An 8,783-nucleotide genomic window follows, 5' to 3' on the forward strand; every position below is an offset into this window, starting at 1 on the left:
CCATTTTTAAACTTTAAAATTTGCCTATCATGAAAAGAATTTCCCTTAATGTGTTTCCTAGTTTTACTAACATGTTCTCATGAAGTTTAATTGGTTTGAAGACCCAAAATGCAACATTCCAAATTCTCTAAGTTTGAGGAGTTCAGAATTCAAAGTTTAGTCTCATGGTTTTAATTCGTAGAATTAATGCAGTTTCCAAGATCAAGTGTGTTTGATATCAATTTTCAATCAAAGGGTTCTGGATTTTATGATCAAAGGATAATGACTGTAGATATGTATTCAAATTTCACTTATAATAGCAAAAAGAAAAAAATGAACTCTGAAGGTAAAATCCCACCAATGTAGAAGTCAAAATTTCATTTTCTGCCTAAAAAGAGAAAATGCAAGATCTTGATTTCAAATGGAAAGGCATGAGTTTATAACATCAATATTGCATGTTCAATGCAATTCATGAACCAATTGACACAAAATAGTGATCAAAATAAAGAAGTGAAAAGTCTAATGTTACAGTCCATCTCCAGTTTTTTGCCATGAGAGAAGCTAAAAATAAATTTTCCACTATAGGGCAATCACCAAGTGCATTGCAGGATATGAATAGTTCCTAATTCAAGAAAATAAATAGATTCTTTTGCTGAAAATGGACATCAACTACAACATCTTGAACTTGTAAATGATTGTGAGTAGAAGGTAAGGAAAATAATATTTGGGTGAAGGATATACTTAGTCAAGTATCAAAAACTCATGATGCAATCAAGACCCTTGATAAAACAATCTCAACATTAGAAATGGAGCTGATAGCTGCTAGAGCTACATAATCAAATAGCCTGAATGCCTCTCTAGTATTTATCAAGATAGTTGGTGAGAAATCAGAAGAATGGCAAAAAGATTTTCTAGTTATTTGAATTAATACTGCATTCAGTAGTCATAAGCAATGCAACTTAGTTCATGAAACATGGATGCCTCAAGGGGAAAATCTTTGGTAGATCGAACAAGAAAAAAAAATTATAATTAGATTTGTGATTGGGCATAGTAAAACACCAGGGGGTATTTTAGATAGTGCCATTGATGAAGAGGATGTTCAACATTGACACTTTGCTGAACCATGTTGAAGGTTATCATGAGCTATCAACGAAGACATAGATATACTTTGCAATAACAGTATCAAAATGGGATACTAACTTCTATATTAAAATTGATGATGATGTACATGTTAATTTGGGTATTATTGGGACAACTCTATCATGAAACTACTCAAAACCACATGTTTAGATTGGCTGTATGAAATCAAGACTCGTTCTTGCACAGAAAGGTGCCAAATACTGTGGACCTGAATACTGTAAATTTGGTGAGGAGGGAAATAAGTATTTCAAGCATGCAACTAGATAGTTATACGTAATCTCAAAATATTTGGCAACATATATATCCATCAACCTTCCAATTCTCAACAAATATTCCAATGAAGATGCTTCCTTGGGATCATGGTTTACTATACTAAATGTTGAGCATATTGATGATCAAAGCCTTTGTTGTGGCACTCCTCCAGAAAGTGAATGGAAGGCTCAAGCTGTAAATGCTTGTGTGGCATCATTTGATTGGAGTTGTAGTGGCATCTATAAATCAGTTGAAAGGATGAAATATGTGCATCAACATTGTGGTGAAGGGGATGGAGCAGTCTGGAGTGTAGTTTTCTAATATATTCCAGATGTTTGTAGCAACTTCTGGTGGACAAAGTTGTGTTGGCTTTAAGGCTATCATCTAGATTTGGATCAACATTAATCCAAATTTTATCATAGAGAATCTTGTTTATTTTAAAATTAGCACAACGTTCCAAATTCATAACAAAAATGATGGTAGCGATAAGAATCTTAAAGGCAGGACATATCTAGTCTCAATGTAATGTTGATCATTGTAATGGCACTAATCATTAAGATGAAGTTAGTGATGGAAGAGTAGAGAAAATTGTGAAGAGGGATTTTGTAGCTGTAGGAGCTTGAGTACTATTCTACCCAACACTTTTATATAATGTTTTCTATAATAAGCTTCAACCAAAGTTTCGATGGTGGGATTAGATTGATTAGGGTCTCATTTTAGGTGTTGTACCATTTTGCAAAGATGTTCATTATCTTAAAGACCTGGGTGTAGAAGCTATTGTTACTTTGAATGAGCCATATGAAACTTTGGTGCCATCCTCTATGTACTAGGATGAATGTGTCAAGAACATGAAAATTCCCACTAGAGATTATCTTTTTGCACCATTATTTGAAGATATTTTTCAAGCTGTAGAATTTATTCATGAGCATGTGATAATGAGAAAAACAACCTATGTCCATTATAAAGCTGGCTAAGGTTGTAGTACAACTATTGTTCTATGATATCTAGAATCACACAAAGGAATGGATCCTATTGATGCATATGCATATGTTAAATCAAAAAGAATGAGAGTTGCAACCTTTCTTGATTAAACCATTTTCATCATTATGTAAGAATTCATAACCAACTCCATATCCTCTTCTTGGCGTGGATTAGTGAAATGACTAAACAAAAGTAGTAAAATGGGATATATTCAATATGGTTGGTATTCATATCTCATCAAACTTGTGATGCTAACATAATAATGTGAAAAATTGAGGAGGACAACATTGATCGACTTTGTAAAGGATGTAGCCTGATAGCAAAGATCTCTATGATCATAAATTTGAATTGATGAATGAATTGTCAGTATAATAGTAGCAATAATATTACATATCAATTTATGAAATGCTTGGGTATGAGAGCATTATGAACCTCCACCCTCTTCAACAAAGCCTAATAGAGTGTTTATCATGCCACCTACTTAATAGAGAACAAATGATACTTAACAGGTGAAATTTGTCAATTGATTTTTATATGTTTATTAAATTAGGGGAATTGAGAGGGTAATTTTAAAGAACTAGTTATGGAAACTGACAAAAATGATTTTTATTGACAAAAGAAGGGGAACCTTTAGAGACCAATTTTGGTAGCTAAGAAGACATGATTGATCAAGATAAATAGAGACTCTTAAAAGAAAAATAGGAAGAGGAGAATTAGAAAGAAATAGTTATAGAACCAGAGGTCACCATGGGAGAACCGAATGGTTATGAAGGAGATTATTTTATTGTCATGTTTTTCCAGAAAGGGGGTCTTCTTTTTGGCAATAGTTTATGCATTTCATTTTGTGTATTTAGGGGATTTTATATTCTAATTTTTTAAATTAATTTGGCAAAAGGATTGTGAGCAAATAAAATCAGAGTATTTTTATTTGTGGTGTTCAATACAAAAGAGGTTTTATTCTAAATCAGAGTGTTTGGTTATTAATTTTTTGATTGTAATCAATCAGAGCATGGCTGTATTAAATTTTGAACACTTTCTTACATCTTCAGTCAAATGAAAAATGGGTTGTAGATTAGAGTATTTTGAACTATTCCTGTTGCAAAGATTAGGATGTTTTATCTTCTTTTCTTTTCAGTTTCATTGCATTTACATTTATAGTATTCATTTCTACATTACCAATGTTGGGAAGTCATATGAAGTGTGGGTTCTTGGAGTTGGCTAGGTTTAGGGTTGAATTCACTACCTGAGTTGGTTCAGTTTGAGGCTAGCTTGGTTTTTGCTCTTTTGTTCTCAGGTTAAGAATGTACCCAATTAGTTTAGGAACAAGAAAATACATTGAATATCATTTGATAAGGGAGCTCTACCTTTCAATTCATAGGAAATCTATCAACCTGATGATAAATTATCCAACTATCAGTATCATATCATTCTTTCATATTTGGGCAATTGAGAGTTAAATTGAAAAGGACCAATCTATTTACCAACAAATTTTTGGCGACTCTACTAGGGAAGTAGAATAGAAGATTAGTGTTAAGTTTTACTTCATCAATTTATTTGTATCTCTACTACTTGGAGATTGGTGACTCTATTTTTAATTCTTAGAATTTTGTGGTCAAGCAATTTAGTGCTTTCTTTCTCAAAATTTGAGGTACCTTCCCTAGGATGGAGTTTGGTGGCTCTGTTGAATAATATTTCTTGAAATATTCAAAAAATTTAAAAGATTAGATGCCAGCAAGAGATGAAGATGTTTTAGACATCTTTATCTTTATCCTAGGATTCAAAAACCCAATTGAATAAGTTATAAAAGACATAGTGAGAAGTGTGAATTGGTTGAAGGCTTCCTACAACTTTTTCCTCATCAAGAAGAAACATCCTGTACAAGAACTCAAGAAACAAGAACATGCATCTCAAGATCTTCAGCCAGCTAAAAATGAGGATCCCAATATCATCTCATTACATGTGTCACATGAACAAGAAGAAGAACAACATATACAAGATGACCTTCAAGTAAGTAATGATGGATGTTTTTATAATTTACATTTTCAGCCTAATTGTTCAAATGAGGAAAAAGTCAATTGTTTTGAGAATAAAGGAAGTTTCAATTTGAAGTTTGATCCTATGTTAATAGAAAGCAATATTCAAGATATATCGGTTCCAATAGTATGCTTTAATAAAATTCCACCATGTCAAATAGATGAAGGTTCATCTTTTTCTAACTCTTCCTTTAAGTTTCAAGATGAAACTATGGTTGAGAATGAAGAAGTTAAAAGGTTATAGTAGTTGATACCATCCATGACTTCAAAAAACACATTATCTTGTAAAGAGGAGGTTATCTCTTAGCTTTTACTGATTATTGAAGAATGGGATGCTCCTTCAATAGCTTTAGGTTTTGATTCATTATTCCATGTTTCTATTTTGGATAGAAATTTTTTAGATTTAATTTGTAACGAGGATAAGGAAGTTATCTCAATCAAGGTTTATCCTAAAATTAGAGATGCTTGCTCAAAATTTGAGGTTGTCAAGTATGCCGAATGTCCTCCAAATTATGACAGTACCAAGAATTTAAATGATAAAGATAAAAAAGTATTTTCTTTGGAGATATTTTAGAAATGTTCTTTTCAACTTGAGTTTGGGAATGATTTTGAATCTTCCATGCAAAAGGATAAAGAAAAATTTGAATTCTATGATGAAACATGGCTCTTTGGGTATAATATCTTGTCTACAAGATTTCTTAATTTTTTTCAATTGATTTTTAGTTCTGATGGGGTCATTAAATTATAGCTGAGATGGATTACTTCACTAGGACACCATGTGTTGTTCTGGAATGGTTCCTTCTTTTCTCAACCTGTTAATGGCCATGTATGAGTTTCATTATGCTCCCCTCCTTTTGGTGAGGTTTCCTCACCTATTTGTAAATATGTTTTTCTTTCCAAATTTTGGCTTGTCTAGTTTAGTCTTTCCTTGCGTTGTTGTGTTTCTATTCGCTTTCCCAGTTTTGGTTTTACCTTGCTCCCCTTTGCCCTCCTGGCAAGAAACTCTATTTTTACCCTCTTCTTGGCTCAACTCTATAGCCCAATGGATAAGGCACTTGTCTTCTATTAGAGATTCTAGATTATTTATGGACTTTGTAGCATGTAATCCCCATTAAGAGCCAGCTATAGGTGCACTTTCAGTACACCATTTTTTAACTTTAAAATTTGCCTCCCACGAAAAGAATTTCCCTTAATGTGTTACCTAGTTTTACTAAAATATTCTCATGAAGTTGAATTAGTTGAAAGACACAAAATGCAACATTAATAATTCTCTAAGTTTGAGGAGTTCAAAATTCAAAGTTGAGTCTCATGGTTTGAATTCCTAGAATTAATGTAGTTTCCAAGATCAAGTGTATTTGATATTAGTTTTCAATCAAAGGCTTCTGGATTTTATGATCAAAGGATAATTACTATAGATATGTATTCAAATTTCACTTATAATAGAAAAAAGTAGAAAATAAACTTCGAAGGTAAAATCTTGCCTATGGAGAAGTCAAAATCTCATTTTCTACCTAAAAAGAGAAAATGCAAGATCTTGATAATGGAAAGACATGAGTTTATAACATCAAGATTGAATCTTCGATGCAATTCATGAACCAATTGACACAAAATAGTGATCACAATAAAGAAGAGGAAAATCTGATGTTGTAGTCCATCTCCAGTTTTCCACCATCAAAGAAGCTAAAAATATTTTTTTTCGTTATAGGGCAGTCACCAAGTGCATTGCAGGATATGGATTGTTCCTGATTCAAGAAAAGAAATAGATTATTATGCTGAAAATGAACATAAACTACAACACCTTGAACTTGTAAATGATTATGAGCAGAAAATTAAGGAAACTAATATTTGGGCAAAGGATATACTTAGTCAAGTATTAAAAACTCATGATGCAATCAAGACCCTTGATAAAACAATCTCAACATTAGAAATGGAGCTTGTAGTTGCTAGAGCAACACAAGAAAATAGCTTGAATGGCTCTCCAAAATTTATCAAGATAGTTGGTGAGAAATCAAAAGAATGGCAAGAAGCTTTTATTATTATTGGAATTAATACTACATTCACTAGTCATAAGGGATGTAACTTAGTTCATGAAACATGGATGCCTCAAGGGGAAAAGCTTTGAAAAATTGAATAAGAAAAAATCACTATAATAGATATGTGATTGGGCATAGTGCAACACCAGGGGGTATTTTAGAGTGTGCCATTGATGTAGAGAATGCTCAACATCGAGACTTTATGAAGCTAAACCAAGTTGAAGGTTATCACAAGCTATCAACCAAGACATAGATACACTTTGCAACAATAGTGTCAAAATGGGATGCTGACTTCTATATTAAAATTGATGATGATGTATGTGTTAATTTGGGTATTCTTGGGACAACTCTAGCATGACACCACTCAAAACCACATGTTTACATTGGCTATATGAAATCAGGACCTGTTCTTGCATAGAAAGGTTCTAGATACCATGAACCTTAGTATTAGAAATTTTTTGAGGAGGGAAATAAGTATTTCAAGCATGCAACTAGACAATTATATGTAATCTCCAAAGATTTTCCAACCTATACACCCATCAACCTTCCAATTCTCCACAAATATGCCAATGAAGATGTTTCCTTGGGATTATGGTTTATTGGACTAAATATTGAGCATATTGATGATCAAAGCCTTTGTTGTGGCACTCCTCTTGATTTTGAATGGAAGGCTCAAGCTAGAAATGCTTGTGTGGCATCCTTTGATTGGAGTTGTAGTGGCATCTATAAATTAGTTGAAAGGATGAAAGATGTACATCAAAATTGTGGTGAAGGGGATGGAGCAGTCTGGAGTGTAGTTTTCTAATATATTACAGACATTTGTAGCAACTTCTAGTGGACAAAGTCATGTTGGCTTTATAGCTATCATCTAGATTTGGATCAACATTAATCTAGAGTTTATCACAGAGAATCTTGTTTATTTTAAAATTAGCACAACATTCCAAATTCATAACAAAAAGGATGGCAGCAATAAGAATCTTAAAGGCTGAACCTATCATGTCTCAATGTAAGGTTGATCATTGTGATGGCACTAATCATGAAGATGAAGTTAGTGATGGAAGAGTAGAGACAACTGCAAAGAGGGCTTTTGTAGGTGTAGGAGCTTGAGTATTGTTCTATACAACACTTTTTTATAATGTTGTCCATAATAAGCTTCAACCAAAGTTTTAATGGTGGGATCAGATTGATTAGTGTCTCATTTTAGATGTTGTTCCATTTCACAAAGATGTGCATCATCTTAAAGACCTAGGTGTAGAATTTGTTGTTACTTTGAATTAGTGATATGAAACTTTTGTGCCATCCTTTATGTTCTAGGATGAAGACATCAAGCACCTAAAAACTCCCACTAGAGATTATCTTTTTGCTCCATCATTTGAAGATATTTGTTAGGCTATATAATTTATTCATGAGCACGTGATAATGGGAAAAACAACCTATGTCCATTGTAAAGATGGTCAAGGTTGTAGTACAACTATTGTTCTATGATATCTGGTAGCACACAAAGGAATGGATCCTTTTGATGCATATGTGTATGTAAAATCAAAAAGACTGAGATTTGAAACCTTTCTTGATTAAACTATTTATATCATTATGTAAGAATTCATAAGCAACTCCATATCCTCTTCTCAATGTGGATTAGTGAAATGATTGAAGACAAGTAGTAAAATAGGATATATTCGATATGGTTGGTCTCCATATCTCTTCAAACTTGTGAGGCTCACATAATAATATGCAAAATTGAGGAGGACAACATTGATCAACTTTGTAAATGATGTAGCTCGATAGCAAAGATCTCTATGATCATAAATTTTTATTGATTAATGAATTGTTAGTATAATAGTAGCAATAATATTACATATCAATTTATGAAATGCTTGGGTATGAGAGCATTATTAACCTCCACCCTCTCGAGAAAAGCCTAACAGAATGTTTATCATGCCACCCACTTAATAGAGAACAAGTGATGCTTAGCAGGCAACATTTGTCAATTGATTTTTATATGTTTATTAAATCAGGGGAATTGAGAGGGTAGTTTTAAAGAACTAGTTATGGAAACTGACAAAGATGATTTTCATTGACAAAAGAAAGGGAACCTTTAGAGACCAATTTTGGCTTCTGAGAAGACATGATTGATCAAGATAAACAAAGAATTTAAAAAGACAAATAGGAAAAGGAGAATTAGAAAGAAAAAATTATGGAACCAAAGGTCGCGATGGGGGAACTGAATGGTTGTGAAGGAGATTATTTTATTGTCATGTTTTTATGGGAAGGGGGTCTTCTTTTCGGCAAGAGGAGTTATTGCTAGAGTAGGGGGAGAGAGAATAGTTTATGCATTTCATTTTTTGTATTTAAGGAATTTTATATT

The 8,783-nt window shown here is 32.7% G+C and overlaps 4 pseudogenes; all 4 read left to right on the forward strand.

Moving 5' to 3' along the window:
- The first annotated feature begins 956 nt into the window (after positions 1 to 956).
- Positions 957 to 1,692, forward strand: LOC149549983 (beta-1,6-galactosyltransferase GALT31A pseudogene; annotated as a pseudogene).
- A 53-nt stretch (positions 1,693 to 1,745) lies between these two features.
- Positions 1,746 to 2,462, forward strand: LOC149549984 (phosphatidylglycerophosphate phosphatase PTPMT1 pseudogene; annotated as a pseudogene).
- Positions 2,463 to 6,483: 4,021 nt separating this feature from the next.
- LOC149549985 (beta-1,6-galactosyltransferase GALT31A pseudogene) lies at positions 6,484 to 7,223 on the forward strand (annotated as a pseudogene).
- Positions 7,224 to 7,276: 53 nt separating this feature from the next.
- LOC149549986 (phosphatidylglycerophosphate phosphatase PTPMT2 pseudogene) lies at positions 7,277 to 7,993 on the forward strand (annotated as a pseudogene).
- Positions 7,994 to 8,783: the final 790 nt, after the last annotated feature.

Source organism: Cupressus sempervirens, chromosome 7 (assembly GCF_028749045.1).
Source record: "Cupressus sempervirens isolate cs-2001-9-10 chromosome 7, ASM2874904v1, whole genome shotgun sequence".
Classification (NCBI taxonomy): Eukaryota; Viridiplantae; Streptophyta; class Pinopsida; order Cupressales; family Cupressaceae; genus Cupressus; species Cupressus sempervirens.